Genomic DNA, 19,734 nt, shown 5'->3' with positions numbered 1-19,734 from the left:
TGCACACATGGATTTTTCCTCTCTGAACCCTGTTCACACAGGTTATATACAGATGATCAGGTTTTTAAATACATCAGATAGGGATTGCATACATTAGTTAGGACTGCTCTGATAAGGGTATACCGTGAAGATTGGTAGAGCAGCTTAGTATACATTTTTTGCAAAAAACGTATCAACCAAATACCCTGTTTTTTACATCTTTTACTAGCACTTGCGGATTACTGCAACATTTTTTCAAACTGAGTGTTTTTGGTTTTACTGTTCTCTTTTGTGTCTTCAGGTTTCTTGGTGGTGTGTGAACATGATCATACAGACTTGTTCGCTGTGCAAGTGGCCCATGTGTTCCTGTTTCCATAATTGTTCTCTTGTGTCTACAAGACTGGGTAGTTCCACCACTCCTCTTGGGCTATCTGCACAAAAGCTGTTCTACCCTGTATGCACACATGGATTTTTCCTCTCTGAACCCTGTTCACACAGGTTATATACAGATGATCAGGTTTTTAAATACATCAGATAGGGATTGCATACATTAGTTAGGACTGCTCTGATAAGGGTATACCGTGAAGATTGGTAGAGCAGCTTAGTATACATTTTTTGCAAAAAACGTATCAACCAAATACCCTGTTTTTTACATCTTTTACTAGCACTTGCGGATTACTGCAACATTTTTTCAAACTGAGTGTTTTTGGTTTTACTGTTCTCTTTTGTGTCTTCAGGTTTCTTGGTGGTGTGTGAACATGATCATACAGACTTGTTCGCTGTGCAAGTGGCCCATGTGTTCCTGTTTCCATAATTGTTCTCTTGTGTCTACAAGACTGGGGAGTTCCACCACTCCTCTTGGGCTATCTGCACAAAAGCTGTTCTACCCTGTATGCACACATGGATTTTTCCTCTCTGAACCCTGTTCACACAGGTTATATACAGATGATCAGGTTTTTAAATACATCAGATAGGGATTGCATACATTAGTTAGGACTGCTCTGATAAGGGTATACCGTGAAGATTGGTAGAGCAGCTTAGTATACATTTTTTGCAAAAAACGTATCAACCAAATACCCTGTTTTTTACATCTTTTACTAGCACTTGCGGATTACTGCAACATTTTTTCAAACTGAGTGTTTTTGGTTTTACTGTTCTCTTTTGTATCTTTAGGGGTAGTTAGCCCTTAAGCTGTGATGAGATGCCTAAGCCGAGTTAGGAGCATTCCACGGCTACTTCTAGTGTTGTGTTGAGCTTAGGGACTGCGGTCAGTATAGTTGCCACCTGCTCAGAGCTAGACGCATGTCGCTCCCTAATCACCAGATCATAACATTATGTACATCTAAAATTGAAAATGTCGCCAGGATACTTGTTGGGTTATTCTTATACCCTTTACCCCCAAGCAGGGCCGTATTTAGAGTTTGTTCTGCCCTAGGCATTTTTAGTTTTGCCTCCCCCAGTGGTGAGTATGACACTATTGGCAGTGACTTTGGCAATAATCGCTGATGTAAAAGTAGCCTTTTGCAACAGATCCGACAGTTTTTCCACGTTTGCCGCATAACGGATCACTTACGGCAACACTGCGTTCTGCCTCATTCATTCCTTATGGGACTTGCGGACATGTGCGGCACTTGCGGTTTTGCCATGATCCGGTAAATGCGGTACTTGCAGCAATGGAAAAAAATGCTGCTAGCAGTGTTTTTTTGTCTCACCGTAAGTGCAAAACCGCAAGTGCCGCACAAGTCTGCAAGTTGTCATCACTACCTGTCCCTGCACCTTGCTAGCTCATCCCTAACCATCTCTCCCTGACCTTAAACTACACTATAAAGCTTTAGAAAAACAATTTATTACCTGACACATTCCTATGATAATGAGGGCTCCAGTCTACAGCATAGACTGGGATGGGCAGTCTCCGGGTCTCCATCCTCTCTGTGCACACCCTCAGTCCCTGCCTCACTGCCTCTGCACAGACATCCCTCCTCCGGACCCGGTAATGACTGCTCGCAGTAGCATACTGGCAGAGGTGTATGTAGGGTTTCTGGCACCCAGGGCACCCAACTGCATAGGTTCTCCTAGAGACTCAGATTCTGGCGAGACCAAATCTGAATTACCCTTGAATAGTGGCGATTCATTTAGTCTCTGGCGCAGTCGGCGGTCCACACGGATCGCAAGAGATATAGCTACCTCCAGTGTGGTTGGTGTCTCCTGTAGGGCAAAAGCATCCTTTACTTTATCAGATAGGCCCTGATAGAATTGACTGCGGAGTGCAGGGTCATTCCACATTGTGTCAGTAGCCCATCTCCGAAACTCAGAGCAGTATTCCTCTACAGGCCGGTCTCCCTGTGTAAGATGGCGTATAGTGGACTCAGTGAGGGAGACGCGGTCAGAATCATCATACACTTGACCTAAGGCTTGAAAAAACTCCTCCACAGTCCGTAACGGCAAAGCGTCAGCGGGAAGTGAAAATGCCCAGGCCTGAGGGTCACCTTGTAAGAGCGATACAATAATACCAACCCTCTGCTCTTCTGAACCAGAAGTGTGAGGACGCAACCTAAAATACAATTTATAGGCCTCCCTGAATGTAACAAACTTGTCACGCCTCCCCAGAGAACCTGTAAGGTAACGCAATTTTAGGCTCCAGCGAAGCTTGTGGAGGTGTAGCAACCCCTGCAGTGGCCACTGGAGTGCGCTGCACAACCGCCGAGCGGAGGTCAGCCACCTCTAGACTGAGTTACTGCATTTGTCCAGCTAAAGCAGCAATGGGGTCCATATTGGACCAAGAAAATTTTTATGGTCAGTGATACTGTCACGACGGATGCGGCGTTAAAGGGGCAGGACGGCGTACTGGAACCCGCACCTGTCCCTGCCTCTATAGAGGGGCCCTGGCTTTCCCTTATCTCGGGGGTACCTATGATGGTTAGGAGGCCTGAGCCACCAGCGTATCCCTGTCTCCTGTGCAGGCCCTATCAGTGGCCCCCTCTCCCCCAAAGGAGGTGGACTGCACCAGTATAACAATACAACTAAACAGGGTATACAGACAAGGTAACAAGAAGTCTCAAACTCGCCAAATGCTCACACAACCACAGAGGAAACACAGAGAAGGGAAGAGAAGGAATAAACTAGGAAGGAAAACAGATTAAACATGCATCCAAAACAGCAGACACCAATCTCTGTAAATAAACCTCCAACTCCAATACAACGCTCCTTCAATCTCAAAGCCAGGCAGTAGAACTGATCACTGACAAATAGCTGAAGTCAGGACTGAGTCTAAATAGAGGATCAGATTACAAAATCCAGTACAGCTGAGATACCCAGCTCTCAGCAACTCAGCAATAAGGTTAACTCCTGCACTGCGGGAACAAAGCAGCCAGGTTAGAACACAAGTGAAGAGCTTCTGTTCACTGTGTGTGAACAAGGTCCAGAGCGCTGCGGTTCTCTGGAACCTCTCTGTCGCGGTAGCCCCGTGACAGATTGATTGTATCAATCGGTGTATTTCAGGTTCTGTTGTATATTTTTTGTTTTAATGGATTTCAGAGCATGATTTTTTATAACACAACTGTCTTAATGCCCCTCATCAATAGTCCAGGTTTACTATCCTATTGTGGCAATGAGCCATAATTTTGTCATAAGGCTGTAAAATATATCATGAGTTTGTATACATAAATTAGATTTGGATAGGTGTGAACAAATAGGAAAATTTTTCCAGTATATAACGCTCATGATGTGGTAATGAGCCACAATATTGTTGTATGTTTATTAGATGTGGATACACTGTTTGGGTTTGTTCTCCTTCCAGTGATTCCCGGCTTGCCCCGCTGCTGCGCGGTGTGTGCATGCGCAATTAAAATACCTAGCACACAAGTAATGTGATGCAAGCATACGGGTGTGCGCTTCATCGTCCTGCGTTCCGGAAGCCGGAAGTCGCAGAACCGGAAGTCGTCATACGCTCGGCGCGTGCTCTCCTTATGCTGGCGTCCCAGGGTGGTCATTATGTATCTCAGTGACACACCCTCCTGAGCAACCAATGTGTGTCTGTGAGAAGCAACCGGGAAGCATCTGCATGTTTAGTGCGCGCTTTTCTGTGGGCGTGCGCTCTATTTCGGGCATCATGCGTCTCTTAGATTTAACCCTCTGGGCTACCAATGAGGTGAGTTTAATTACTGGATACCTACTGGGACGCTGATTTCTGATAGGTTGTGGATCGGCAGGAAACTGATGGGTGGGCAGTACTTCTGATATGAGTCCCCTATTTAAGAGATGTCCTCATGGAATCCATCTATGATAGGCTCTATGTGAATACCAATGATGGCGGAGGACTTTATCATCAAGACCACTATTTGACTGCCCTGTCCCCTGACGATTCCCCCCTGGGATGAAACGCGTAGGGAGGAGGTCCTTAACAGGAATCATCTATGGAGTCATGTATGGATCCGTTGAATTTCTGACTAACATAACAGGAGGGTGCATCTTCCATGTGGTATCTTCATCATTTGGTGAGATTGTTCCATATTATTTTATTATGTACCCTCATTTATTCTTGCCAGCATATTATGGGTGATCATCAGTGGTACTGATTTGTTTCACGTATCTGAGAATAATTATGCTGGCATGGACTGTAGCATTAATATCTGTTTGGATTTATACGTTTGGTTCATTTGCTGTGCCTGAGTAAGGCTTAATGATAGAAAATACCCAAAAGTGACATCATTCTAACAACTGCACCCCTCAAGGTGCTCAAAACCACATTCAAGAAGTTTGTTAAACCCTTCTGGTGCTTCACAGGAATTTTTGAAATGCTTAAAAAAATGAACATTTAACTTTTTTTCACAAAAAAATTACTTCAGATCCAAATTGTTTTTATTTTCCCAAGGGTAACAGGAGAAATTAGACCCCAAAAGTTATTGTGCAATTTGTCCTCAGTATGCTGATACCCCATATGTGTGAGTAAACCACTGTTTGGGCGCATGGTAGAGCTTGGAAGGGAAGGAGCGCCATTTGACTTTTTCAACACAAAATTGTCTGGAATTGAGATCGGACACCATGTTGCGTTTGGAGAGCTCTTGGTGTGGCTAAACAGTGAAAACCACCCACAAGTGACCCCATATTAGAAACTAGACCCCCCCCCAAGGAACTTATCTAGATGTGTGATGAGAACTTTGAACCCCCAGGTGTTTCACTAAAGTTTATAACGCCCGGGCTTTAAAATAAAAAAATAGTATTTTTTCCATCTTTTAGTCCCCAATTTTTTATTTTCCCAAGAGTAACAGGAGAAATTGAACCGCAAAAGTTGTTGACTAGTGATGAGCAAATATACTCATTACTTGAGATTTCCCTGGCACGCTCAGGTGTCCTCTGAGTATTTTTTAGTGCTCGGAAATTTCGTTTTTATTGCCGCAACTGAATGATTTACATCTGTTAGCCAGCATAAGTACATGTGGGGATTCCCTAGCAACCAGGCAACCCCCACATGTACTTATGCTGGCTAACAGATGTAAATAATTCAGCTGCGGCAATAAAAACAATCTCCGAGCACTAAAAAAATACTCGGAGGACACCCGAGCGTGCTCAGGAAATCTCGAGTAACGAGTATATTCGCTCATCACTATTGTTGACCAATTTGTCCTAAGTACGCTGATATCCCATATGTGGGAGAAAACTACTGTATGGGCACACGTCAGGGCTCGGAAGGGAAGTAGTGACGTTTTGGAATGCAGACTTAGATGGAATGGTCTTTGGGCATCATGTTGCATTTGGAGAGCCCCTGAGGTGCCTAAAAAGTGGAAACACCCCACAAGTGACCCCATTTTGGAACCTAGACCCCCCATGGAACTTATCTAGATGTGTGGTGAGCACTTTGAACCCCCAAGTGCTTCACAGAAATTCATAATGTAGAGCCATAAAAATAAAAAATAATATTTTTTCCACAAAAATGATCTTTTCGACGCCAATTTTTTATTTTCCCAAGGGTCACAGAAGAAATTGGACCCCAAGAGTTATTGTGCAATTTGTCCTGCGTACGCTGGGGGTAAAATACTGTTTGGGCACATGGCAGCGCTCAGAAGGGAAGGAGCGCCTAATTTTACTGTTATGGTTGGCAAGTGCTATGACCCACTGGGAGAGCCCATGAGATGTCAAAACAGCAGAACCCCCCATAAGTGACCCCATTTTAGGAATTACACCTCTCAATGAATTCATTTAGGGGTGTAGTGATCATATTGACACCATGGGTGTGTCACAGAATTTTATATCATTGGGCAGCCATGCCGAGAGACTCGGAAGGAACGGAGCGCTATTTGCCTATTCAAGTGAATGGGTCTGTGCACATGTCAGTGTGTTTCCACGGACCGTGTGTCCATGGGCAAAACACGCTGACATGTCTGTTTTTTAATGTCAGCATGGGCCACAAAACATCCAGCACATGTGCATATGCGGCGCCCCTGGTCGTCGCAGTGGTATTGCTTTCCTCTCGGGGAGAGTGATGCTACGTTTGGAGGCAAAGAAGGATAACTGCATCCAGGTATCACAAACATGCAACACATTTCACACTCCAGGCCACCAGGGGAGCTCCTAACCCTATTTATTAGGTCACTCTATGTATATATATATATATATATATATATATATATATATATATATATAACTGGTAGTCTGTAAGGAAAGTTAGTCAGTTCCAGACCAGAGTCTGAGGAGGATGGAAGGTTAAAGGAGCTGTGCATGCCCTTAGAGCTATAGCTCCCAAAACGAGACATGGAAAGGCAGAACTGTATTGCAGCGAGCGTGAAGGGAGTTGCAGCAAAGGAGAGGATACCAGAAGGGGACCAGCCTTGCTCAAGCTGTCTCCTTCTGAGGTGCAACATCCCGGTAGCCGGAACACCGAGGGAGTAAGGACCTCTATGCCTTATTTCAGAGACCGGCAGGACGGCTAATTGCAAGTTACCTGTCCGCACTTACACCCAGGAGGCACGGTGACACCTACAGAGCTGTGTAATCTAAGAGACCCTATAAACAGGCTCAAGTCACCAGTCATATGGGTTTTGTCCTATCCTATGTGGGGGACAGACAGAGCGAAACTAATGAAACCTCCACCAGGGGGAGCTGGTGAGGGAAGAGAGGTTAAATATTAAGCAAAGTAACACAGAGCTCAGGCACAGGTGTCACAGGTAATGAGAGAAGTCAGACAAGCCAAAGTCATACACAAAGATATCAGCACTGTACACAGGGGCAGTCAGAAGAATCGTCAGGAACATGCAAGGAATCAGAGCCTACCGAGAACGTGGTAACCAAATCGTGAGACGTAAGACAAAGTCAGGGTACAAGCAAAGTCAGAACCAGGAGGGTAACGTGGTATCAGAGACAGAAAACAAGAGCCGAAGTCCAGGGAACAGATCGAGTCATACACGGGTACGGGCAGACAGCGAAACAGGGATCACCAAGATCAGGATACAGGTCAGGGGCTCAAGCTGGGAAGCATGAACTATCACTAACAGCGGTAGGCAAGCTGTGAGGGACTGAAATAGCCCAACTAGCTCAAGAACGAGGCTGGTGAGATTAACCCCCGCATGACTAGTCTCAAAAGAGGAAAGATGAAAATAAACTCCGGACTGGACCATGACAGTACCCCCCTCTCAATGGGGGGGCCACCGGTTTCCCTGGATGGACCGAATGTGCCGGCACCCATGATCAGTCCTCAGGACCGTAACCCTTCCAATGGACTAAGTACTGAAGTGAACAGCGGAGCATATGAGAATCCACCACCTGTTCCACCTCGTACTCGGTCTGGCCATCTACCACAACAGGCGACGGGTGCGAGGGAGACTCACCAGAGGAGGGCACCGACAGCTCCAGAAGTGCCTTATGGAACACATTGGGGATCCGCAAAGACGGAGGCAAACGCAGGCGAAAGGCCACAGGATTAATCACCTCTAAAATTTCATACGGACCAATAAACTTGGGGCCCAACTTAGCAGAGGGAATGCTCAGCCTTATATTTTTAGTGGATAACCATACCTTATCCCCCACCTGATAGGCCGGCCCCACAGAACGTCGTTTATCCGCAAAAAATTTATATTTATCCTTAGCCTCCCCAATGTTTCTCTGGACCTCCCTCCTGATCTCCCCCAAGCGCAGAAAGGCCGAATCAGACCCTGGACACCCCGAATCCAGCCGGGAGAACTCACCAAAATGAGGGTGAAATCCATAATTGTAGAAGAATGGTGAAGTACCAGTGGACTGATTGACACGATTATTGTAAGCAAATTCCGCTATAGGAATTACAGAGAACCAATCATCCTGTCTAGACGTAACAAGACACCGTAAAATCTGTTCCAAAGACTGATTGGTCCTTTCAGTCTAACCGTTGGTCTCGGGATGGTAGGCCGATGAAAAGGATAGACTGATGCCCAGCCTTTTACAAAAAGCCCTCCAAAATTTTGCCACAAATTGCACCCCTCTATCAGACACCACACTGACAGGCACACCATGCAACCGGATAACATGCTCAATGAATAGTTTAGATAGAGTTTCAGCATTAGGAAGGCCAGTTAATGGTACAAAATGTGCTTGTTTACTGAACCTATCAACCACTACCCAGATCACAGTTTTTCCATTAGAGGGGGGAAGATCAGTGATAAAATCCATGGACAGATGAGTCCATGGTCTATCTGGAATTGACAGTGGTACCAATTCCCCGGCCGGCCGGTTGCGGGAAGTTTTGGCATGAGCACAAGGTTCACAGGATGACACAAACCCTACGACGTCAGAAGTCAACGAGGGCCACCAGAACAGCCTAGTGATGGCTATACGAGTGGCCGAGATTCCAGGATGCCCACTCAAAGCAGAGTCGTGGAACTCCTTAAGCACCCTCAACCGATACTGGACAGGCACAAAGAGCTTATTTTCAGGTATGGACGATGGAGCAAGAGATTGGGCCTCACGAATCTCCTGTTCCAATTTTGGGGACACCACAGCCACCACCCCATGCTGAAGAATGGAGGAAGGAGGCTCAGGCAGTGATACTGGATCTAGACTGCGAGAAAAGGCATCCGCCTTCACATTCTTGGACCCTGGTCTGAAAGTGATGGAAAACTGAAATTGGGAAAAAAAAAACACCGTGCCTGTCTAGGAGTTAAACGTTTGGCGGACTTGATGTAAGACAGGTTCTTGTGATCAGTAATGACAGTTATACGATGGACCGCCCCCTCCAACAAATGCCTCCATTCTTCAAATGCCAATTTAATGGCCAATAACTCCCGGTTACCCACATCATAATTCCTCTCAGCAGAGGAAAATTTTCTCGAAAAGAAGGCACAGGGTCTTAAGTTAGTTAATGTGGTGGGACCTTGGGACAACACAGCTCCCACCCCCACCTCAGACGCGTCCACCTCTATGATAAATCGTTTAGATAAATCAGGTTGAATCAGTAGAGGGGCAGTCATGAAACAGGTTTTTAATTAAGAAAATGCCGCCACCGCTGAAGGTGACCAGTTTTTGAGATCAGCCCCCTTTTGAGTGAGATCAGTGAGAGGTTTGACCACTTGAGAAAACCCCTTGATGAATTTTCTGTAGTAATTGGCGAAACCCAGAAATCACTGAAGACCCTTGAGATCTCTGGGTTGCACCCAATCCACAATGGCCTGTACCTTCCTAGGGTACGGTGTTCATTTTAGGACATGGTCACAAATCAAAGTCAAACATGAGAAATACTCTGTCTGATACCTCATTCTGATACTTGAGTCTGATACCTGACTTTCACACATGGTCACAAATCAAAGTCAAACATCAGAAATAACATCAGAAATACTCTGTCTGATACCTCATTCTGATACTTGATGCTGATGCCTGACTTTCACATATCAAAGTCAAACATCAGAAATACTCTGTCTGATACCTTATTCTGATACTTGACTCTGATACTTGACTCTGATACTTGACTTTGATACCTGACTCTGAGACTTGACTTTGATACCTGACTCTGATACTTGACTCTGATACTTGACTTTGATACCTGACTCTGATACTTGACTCTGATACTTGACTCTGATACTTGACTTTGATACCTGACTCCGATACTTGACTTTGATACCTGACTCTGACACTTGACTCTGATACTTGACTCTGATACTTGACTCTGATACATGAAATTAGTAAAATTAGTAAAATTAGCTAAAATTAGTACCTGGGATCACTTGAGCTTGTGGTGCAATGGTAATGCCGACGGCTGTAGCCTTTAGACGCAGGATCCGTTTTTTTCCTCAGGATCCGTTTCTTTTTCCGGATCCGTTTTTGTCCGCCGGATCCGTTTTTGTCTGCCGGCTCCGTTTTTTTTCTGCCTGATCCGTTTTTTACGCCGGATCCTTTTTTTACGCCTGATCCGTTTTTTTTACACCGGATCCGTGTTTTTTTACACCAGATCCGTTTTTTTCGCCAGATCCATTTTTTTCTGACAGATCCGTTTTTTTTTTTTGCCGGATCCATTTTTTTTAATGCCAGATCCATTTTTTTCTGCCGGATCCGTTTTTTTCACCGGATCCATTTTTTTTTTACGCCGGATCTGTTTTTTTCGCCGGATCCGTTTTTTTACGCCAAATCCATTTTTTTTTGCCGGATCCATATTTTTCTGCCGGATCTGTTTTTTTTTAACGCCATATCCATTTTTTTACGCCGGATCCGTTTTTTTAACGCCGGATCCGTTTTCTTTACACCGGATCTGTTTTTTTTTCGCCAGATCCGTTTTTTTTTCCCGGATTTGTTTTTTTCGCAGGATCCGTTTTTTTTACGCCAAATCCATTTTTTTAGCCGGATCCGGTTTTTTTTACGCCGGATCCGTTTTGTTTTACGCCGGATCCGTTTTTTTTTGCCAGATCCGTTTTTCTTCTGCCAGCGGAGAAAACGGATCCGGCGTAAAAAAAACGTTTTTTACGCCGGATCCATTTTTTTTACGCCGGATCCGTTTTTTTCCGCCGGCAGAAGAAAAACGGATCCGGCGTAAAAAACACGGATCCGGCGCAAAAATAGACTGATCAGGCGTAAAAAAAGCGGATCCGGAAGAAAAAATGGATCAGGCGAAAAAAAAAACCGATCCGGCGAAAAAAAAAATCCAGTGTAAAAAAAAACGGATCTGGCGTAAAAAAACGGATCCGGCGTAAAAAATGGATATTGCATAAAAAAACAGATCCAGCAGAAAAAAACGGATTCGGCAAAAAAAAACGGATTCGGCGTAAAAAAAAAACGGATCCGGCGTAAAAAAAATGGATATGGTGTTAAAAAACAGATCCGGCAGAAAAAAAGGATCCGGCGAAAAAAACGGATTCGGCGTAAAAAAAAACGGATCCGGCGGAAGTAAAACGGATCAGGCGGAAAAATAAACTGATCAGGCGTAAAAAAAAACGGATCCGGAAAAAAAAAATGGATCAGGCGAAAAAAACCGGATCCGGCGAAAAAAACGGATTCGGCGAAAAAAAAAATCCGGTGTAAAAAAAACGGATCTGGCGTAAAAAAAAAACGGATCCGGCGTAAAAAAAAATGGATATGGCGTAAAAAAAACAGACACGGCAGAAAAAAACGGATCCGGCAAAAAAAAACGGATTCGGTGTAAAAAAACGGATCTGGTGAAGAAAACGGATCCGGCGGAAGAAAAACGGATCCGGTGGAAAAAAAACGGATTCGGCGTAAAAAAAACCGGATCCGGCGAAGAAAGCGGATCCGGCGGAAGAAAAACAGATCCGGCGGGAAAAAACGGATCTGGCGAAAAAAAAACGGATCCGGCGTAAAAACACCCGGATCCGGCGTAAAAAACACCCGGATCCGGCGTAAAAAAAAATCAGATCCGGCGTAAAAAACGGATCCGGCAGAAAAATAAAACCGATCCGGCGGAAAAAAAACGGATCCTGCGTCTAGACACTACAGCCGTCGGCCTTACCATTGCACCACAATCTCAAGTGATCCCAGGTACTAATTTTAGCTAATTTTACTAATTTCATGTATCCAGAGTCAGGTATCAGAGTCAGGTATCAGAGTCAGGTATCAGAGTCAGGTATCAGAATCAGGTATCAGAGTCAGGTATCAGAGTCAGGTATCAGAGTCAAGTATCAGAGTCAGGTATCAGAGTCAGGTATCAGAGTCAAGTATCAGACTCAGGTATCAGACTCAAGTATCAGAATGAGGTATCAGACAGAGTATTTCTGATGTTTGACTTTGATTTGTGACCATGTCCTAAAATGAACACCGTACTAGGGTCCATATGAAACCCCTCAGCAGACAAAATGACCCCTAGAAAGGACAATTCTTGAGTGAAAAATGAACACTTCTCCAGTTTGGCAAAGAGTGAGTTCTCCCTGAGTTTCTGTAGAACAGCACGAAGATGACTCATGTGACTTAGTCTATCAGAGGAATATATGAGTATATCATCAAGATTAACTACCACAAAGCACCCAATATAGTCAGAAAAAACATGGTTAATGAAATTCTGGAATACCGCTGGTGTGCTGGTCAAACCGAACGGCATGACCAAATTTTCAAACAGACCCTCAGAAGTGAGAAATGCAGTTTTCCACTCATCCCCCTCCCGCATACGGATGAGATTGTATGCTCCCCTGAGGTCCAACTTAGAAAACCACCTAGCCCCCGACAATTGATTGTACAAATCAGGTATAAGTGGGAGAGGATAAGTGTTTCTCACAGTGATCTTATTCAGTTCTCAAAAATCCAGGCATAGGCGTAAACCACCATCTTTTTTATTTACAAAAAAGAACCCCACCGCCACCCGAGATACAGATAGCCGAATATGCCCTTTACGGAGGCTTTCAGAGATATACTCCTTCATAGCAGCCCGCTCAGGGCCGGAGAAATTGTACAGACGGGCTTTGGGCAATTTGGCACTGGGAACAAGATCAATGGCACAATCGAATGGGCGGTGTGGTGGTAGAACCTCAGCCTGCTTTTCGGAAAACACATCCTTAAAGTCCTTCAGGTACTCCGGAATACCCTCCAGGTTGACGGATGACATAGACACAGTAGCAAGACAATTTTCAGAACAACTAGTTCCCCATTTAACAATATCCCGGGACCCCCAGTCAATAACCGGGTTATGCCGTTGCAACCAGGGAAACCCCAACACCAGGCCAGCAGGGAGGTTATCCGAAACAAAGCATGTCATATGCTCCTGGTGCAGGACCCCCACCCTGAGGGTGAATTCTTTAGAAATAAAATGTAGACCATCCTTTGTGAGAGGTGTAGAGTCAATAGCCACAATTTTTAAGGCAGTCTCCAACCTAACTGTCCCTAATCTACAGCGGGCCACTAGCTTAGAGTCAATCAGGTTCAGGAATGACCCACAGTCTACAAAAGCCGAAGTATGAACCAAGCTGTTCTCCACACCAAGTTCCACTTTTAACAGTATCTTTGCAAATGAAGAAAATGGTACCTGAGAGTCTGAGTGACCTCCACGATGATCATGCAGCGCCCCAGAGAGCTGGTCGTTGCAGTATGACACTCTGCCACTAAAGGGAGTGATGGTACGTCTGATGGCACTGAAGGAATTCTACTGACCAGGTATCACCAGCACACATTACACTTCACACTCCGGCCACTAGGGGGAGAAAAAGGCTTTATTTATTGGGCCACTCCTCACACTGGTAAAACTAGGGGTTGGATAGGAAGTTAGTGAGAAGCTGACTGGGTTGGATTCAGGCAACATCCCGTGGCAGGGGGTGTTGCAGGGAGAAGACATAGGGGGGTCCCTGTCAGGCATGGGAACCTGGCAGGTGCCTAGCGAACAGAGCAGAAAGTAACGGAACCGCGCCTGCACACCCCGCGGCGGTATCCTAAGAGAGAGACACGAAGGGAAGGATATTGTGGAACAGTGAGAAACGAGATCAAGCACAAAGGAGAACCAGTAGGAGTCTTGCCGTGAGACCGAGGCAACATCCTACTGAGGCGCGTAGCCGGTGGCCGGAACACCGCGGGAGTAACTGACTCTAAGCCTTACTTCGAACTCCGCAGGACAGTTAATTATAGGTTGGCTGTCTACCTTAAATTTTCTACGAAGACAACGCGGCAACGCGTGGAGAGGGGCGTCTCTAGGGTCCCGGAAGAGCTCCGAGCCTTCCCGTCATACGGGTGCGTCCTAGCCATAACATACTGGGGGACGAGAAACTAGTAACATCTGGAACAAGCGAGAGAGAATTAGAAAGAACGAACGAACGAGAACAGCAGTTGTGAGGACTATTCCGAATGCTCAGCAGGGTAGCACTACAACACACAGGTGCTAGTGGTAGGCACTGATTTCCACCTGCAAAGGGAACTCTGAAAGTGCCCATCGGACCGGCCGGTCTCAGATAGCCCTGTTAAACGTGCTCTGGATTGCGGATCCTGAAGTCTTCAGTAAAGAGGTAAAGAGACTGCAACCTTGTGTCCTCGTTATTGACTGCACCTCACACCATCACCATCCACCTTACTGGGAAGCCCTGGGGACATACTCACCTGTGGAAAGGTATACCATCCAGCTGCCATTCCATCACCCCAGCGGACCCCACAGCAGCGTCGGTCACCCTGACCGAACACCACAGGTGGCGTCGCGAATCCCTGACAGACTCTTACCACCTTTATTGGACGCCCCTTAGCAGGGTCGCGGACTGGGGCTAGCCACCGTGACAGCCTCAGAACCGAACCAGAGAGGCCCGGTACCGAGAACTCGTGGCCCTGTGTCTGGGGGCGCTCCAATCACCCAGACTCAGCCGCTTGTTAGATGAAGGAAAGGAGGGGCAGTCCTTTTTCCAGTGTCCGGGATCTCTGCAGAAAAAACACAGCTTTTCATCACACCGCCGTTTCCTCTCTTTATCTTTGAGGTCGGTGGCTCCCACCTCTATAGATTCAGATGGAAGCAAAACATCAGGGTTAACAGGGAACAAAGGAATCCCTTGTTGCATAAGATCTCTTTCCTGTAGCCTCCGATCCATATGGATAGCCTGAGTCATAGCCTCATCCAAAGAGCTGGGGGCTGGATGGAGAGCCAGAGCGTCCTTCAAGCAATCCAATAGTATCTTTCTGAATAGATATCTCAGTGCGGAGTCATCCCAAGATACCTCAGTGGACCATCGACGGAACTCAGAACTATACCATTCAGCTGAATGCTTCCCCTGAACCAGATCCAATATGGTGTCCTCTGCCACCCTGACACAGTCCGGTTCGTCATAAATAAGTCCTGGGGCCTCAAAGAACCTATCCACTGACCTCCGTTCAGGGGCAGTAGGGGGCAGAGAGAAAGCTCAGGATTGGGGACCCTTTCTAAGTAGGGAGATAATAATCCCTACCCGCTGAGTCTCATCCCCAGACGATTGAGGTCTAAGAGAAAACCATAATTTACAACTCTCCCAAAAATTAGAAATTTATCTTTTTTGCCAGAAAACGTGTCTGGAAGTTTACCCGAGGGTTCTGGAGAGTGCAATACAACATCCACAAACTAACAACATGAGAGGTGTTTTCCTGCACCGTCATAACAGTCTCAGTCAGTTTTTTCTGTAGGTGGGTTTGAGACGTGACAAGGGACTGATGTCTCACAGAAAAATCCCGCATCATCTGTGTCAAACTGGACACTTGATCCGCCAAGTTATGCAGCAGATCCATGACCAGAGAAAAAAAAATGCAAAATCCCATTGAAATGTTTGGTTAGTGATAATGTAATGAAACCTCCACCAGGGGGAGCTGGTGAGGGAAGAGAGGTTAAACATTAAGCAAAGTAACACAGAGCTCAGGCACAGGTGTCACAGGTAATGAGAGAAGTCAGACAAGCCAAAGTCATACACAAAGATATCAGCACTGTACACAGGCGCAGTCAGATGAATCGTCAGGGACATGCAAGGAATCAGAGCCTAACGGGAACGTGGTAACCAAATCGTGAGACGTAAGACAAAGTCAGGGTACAAGCAAAGTCAGAACCAGGAGGGTAACCTGGTATCAGAGATAGAAAACAAGAGCCAAAGTCAAGGGAACAGATCGAGTCATACACGGGTACGGGCAGACAGAGAAACATGGATCCCCAAGATCAGGATACAGGTCGGGGGCTCAAGGTGGGAAGCATGAACTATCACTAACAGTGGTAGGCAGGCTGTTAGGGACTGAAATAGCCCTGCTAGCTCAAGAACGAGGCTGATGAGATTAACCCCCGCATGACCAGTCTCAAAAGAGGAAAGATGAAAATAAACTCCGGACTGGACCATGACAGAAACATCGCACTTGTGAGACCCTTATGTGAAGCAATAGGCAGTAAGGGACTACACCACCGCTGCGCAAAGGAAGGCTATTGATTTCCACCTGGATAAGGGAACTCTGGACTTGCCTCCAAACTGGCCGAACTCTGCCTGCCCTGTGATCTGGTGCCCTGGACTGCGGATGCTGAAGTCTTCAGTAAAGGTAAAGAGACTGCAACCCTGCGTCCTCGTTCTTCACTGCACCATTCATTATTCACCATCTACACACCGGGAAGCCCTGGGGATACACTTCACCTGTGGGAAGGTATATCATCTAGCTGCCATAACATCACCCTAGCGGACCCCTTAAAGCAGACGCTGCTTTAAGGGGTCCGCTAGGGTGATGTTATGGCAGCTAGATGATATACCTTCCCACAGGTGAAGTGTATCCCCAGGGCTTCCCGGTGTGTAGATGGTGAATAATGAATGGTGCAGTGAAGTAAGTCTTAAGGGGAATGTTCGTGACGTCACCTGTGGTATTCATTCAGGGTGACCGACGCGGTCACCCTGAATGAATACCACAGGTGACGTCACGAACATTCCCCTTAAGACTTACTTATTCTTTCTTCAGCTCTCTTCATTCCTCCTTTTGGGTCCATGATTTCTGAAGCGCTGGCATCACACCTGACCCCTTTGTACCTGGTACATCTAACACCTTCTGCATAATTCTTCCAACGCCCTCTACTATCGCTCTTCTTTCTTCCTTCCTTTTATCCTCTTCCATCCTTTTTACCTTTTCTTCTACATTCTTTGTGTCTTCCTCTACCTTCCTTCTTTCTTCCTCCCGCTTCTCTCTTCCTCCTTTTTTACTCCCTAGAGTCGCATCATAAATTCCCCTTGCATAGAAAGACTGAAAGCAGAAAAAATCACCTTTCTCTTCCTTAAAAATCTGTGAAAAAATTTTGTCATATGTATAACCAGAATTCTTCACCTGCCGGTGTCCAGGGGAAACAAAAAAACGAATAGCATGCTTCAAGGGATAGTCCTCTGACAAAAAATCCCAATTTTCCTAATTTCTATTGAACCTCCCTCCTCCACTATACCTCCTCAACTCCATTCTACTTCTTTGCCACAGAAATTTCACTGAAACAAGCAAATCAATTGCAGCCTCAACGGATTAAGTCCTCCCTCCAACACACTGTCCTCCGGGAAAAAAAGGTACTGCAGCTTCCGGACCGACTCCCAATAGCAGCAATGGATATCTCCAAAGAGTCAATACTTCCATACTTCCACTACACACACCTTTAAGGTACCGTCACACTTAGCGACGCTGCAGCGATACCCACAACGATCCGGATCGCTGCAGCGTCGCTGTTTGGTCGCTGGAGAGCTGTCACACAGACCGCTCTCCAGCGACCAACTATGCCGGTAACCAGGGTAAACATCGGGTTACTAAGCGCAGGGCCGCGCTTAGTAACCCGATGTTTACCCTGGTTACCATCGTTAAAGTAAAAAAAACAACCACTACATACTTACCTACCGCTGTCTGTCCCCGGCGCTGTGCTTCTCTGCTCTGGCTGTGAGCGCCGGGCAGCCGGAAAGCAGAGCAGTGACGTCACCACTCTGCTTTCTGGCCACTGTGCTCACAGTCAGTGCAGGAGGAGTGCAGAGAAGCAGAGCACCGGGGACAGACAGCGGAAGGTAAGTATGTAGTGGTTGTTTTTTTTACTTTAACGATGGCAACCAGGGTAAACATCGGGTTACTAAGCGCGGCCCTGCGCTTAGTAACCCGATGTTTACCCTGGTTACCGGCATAGTTGGTCGCTGGAGAGCGGTCTGTGTGACAGCTCTCCAGCGACCAAACAGCGACGCTGCAGCGATCGACATCGTTGTCGGTATCGCTGCAGCGTCGCTTAGTGTGACGGTACCTTAAAGTGTCCAATGGATACATTCTATCTACTGCAGGCACTACATCTGACTGCTACAAACCATTAGGATACTCAGACAGACGAAGATAGGCAGCACATTCAAACAGCACCACAGACCAAACTTTTTTTAAATTTAATACACATACACAAAATTAAGAAGTTGGTGCTCTGCAAGAGGGAGACAATGTTTCAACAAAAGAAATCATAGTGTAAAAAAATGAATAAATATGCATGGGACTCATCAGTACCTACCACATGGGATACTTGAATTGAAAACAGTAGGTACTAATGGCAAGGGGGCTGGCCAGGTAAATGGTGTGTGTGCAACAATGTATCAAAGGACAAATACATTATTGCAGCCAGGGCCGGACTGGCCATCTGGCAATTCTGGCAAATGCCAGAAGGGCCTGTCTGGTTGTGGGCCACCTTGTTTGTTACATTGTTAACAGAATCGGTGTTCTCAAGATACTGTTAAAAGTTGTGATGGAGCACAAAGCCGCTGACTGCATCACTTATCTCATCAGCCACGGGAATCTTTAAAAATATGGTCTTGTATTAAATCTTGCTTTCCTCCATCCAATTTAACATTAGTAATATATTCCATCTGCTGCTGGGGATAGGGACAGCGTGGGCCTGTGTGATTTCAAATGCCAGGGCTGAATTTCAGTCCCCGTCCGTACCTGATTGCAGCTCATCACACCTATGGCAAGCTGCAAAACCCTTGATAGATAGATAGATAGATAGATAGATAGATAGATAGATAGATAGATATGACATTACAAATTGAATACCACACAATGCTTTACATATGTGAAAACAATGCACACACAGGATATTGCAAAGTTTGTCAAGTTCAACCAAAATGTGTTTGGCATCTGAATCTGAAACTTTTAACCTGAAGAAACAAATGAAGGAAAAAAAGAGCAAAGAAGGAATTCAAATAACAGTCCGAAAACACAACTTGTTTACAATTCAGTCTGTTTTTGGAAACCGGATTAGGGAAGGGGTGCACCAGTCCTGGAGATACTGCAATACAAGATCAATGTGTGGAGAGGACAGAGCAAGCTCTTTCTCCACACATTAAACTGATATCAAAAGATACTACACTTGATCTTAGCCAAAATGCCAAGAAGCGATAACCAGAATTGGTTCCGAACTTATTGTGCGCCATGGACTACGACAGACACCTGTTGTAGGGATAGAGCCAAAGATTGCCCTGAGGAATATATCTTGAAGAACACTGGACACCTTAAAAGCTTTCCCTGTGACCAGTATAACAAATGGCTAACTGGTAACCGCATACACTGGAACATTTTTCTAGGCAGTTTTCATTTTAGAGGAAAATGTTCTTTAAACACGGATCAAAAAACTTAAGGCATAAAAAAGACATAGCATGGAAACTTTTTTTGTGAGCAGATGATAAAATGGTGTATTCTCCTTTGGGAAGTCTCTGTAAACAAACTAAATATCTCTCCTTATAATACAAAGGGGTTAAATGCAGCCAAAAGGAGGAAGTTTGTGTTTTTAAGATGTGTGAAAGTAATCACCATCTCAGCAGGAGAAGGCTGAGCTGTCTGCAAGAAGGTTGAAAGGTTGAGTCTGTTTTCTGTCCCAACACACTTTCAGTGACCACACATGATGGC

At 45.7% G+C, this 19,734-nt stretch overlaps 1 pseudogene; it reads right to left on the bottom strand.

The window, feature by feature from the left end:
* Window positions 1-19,092: 19,092 nt before the first annotated feature.
* LOC138668276 (U2 spliceosomal RNA) lies at window positions 19,093-19,228 on the bottom strand (annotated as a pseudogene).
* Between the last annotated feature and the right edge of the window lie 506 nt (window positions 19,229-19,734).

The sequence above is a fragment of the Ranitomeya imitator genome, chromosome 2 (genome assembly GCF_032444005.1).
Source record: "Ranitomeya imitator isolate aRanImi1 chromosome 2, aRanImi1.pri, whole genome shotgun sequence".
NCBI lineage: Eukaryota > Metazoa > Chordata > Amphibia > Anura > Dendrobatidae > Ranitomeya > Ranitomeya imitator.
The sequence above is the reverse complement of the archived record's forward strand: the minus strand, read 5'-3'. Positions and strand labels throughout refer to the sequence as shown.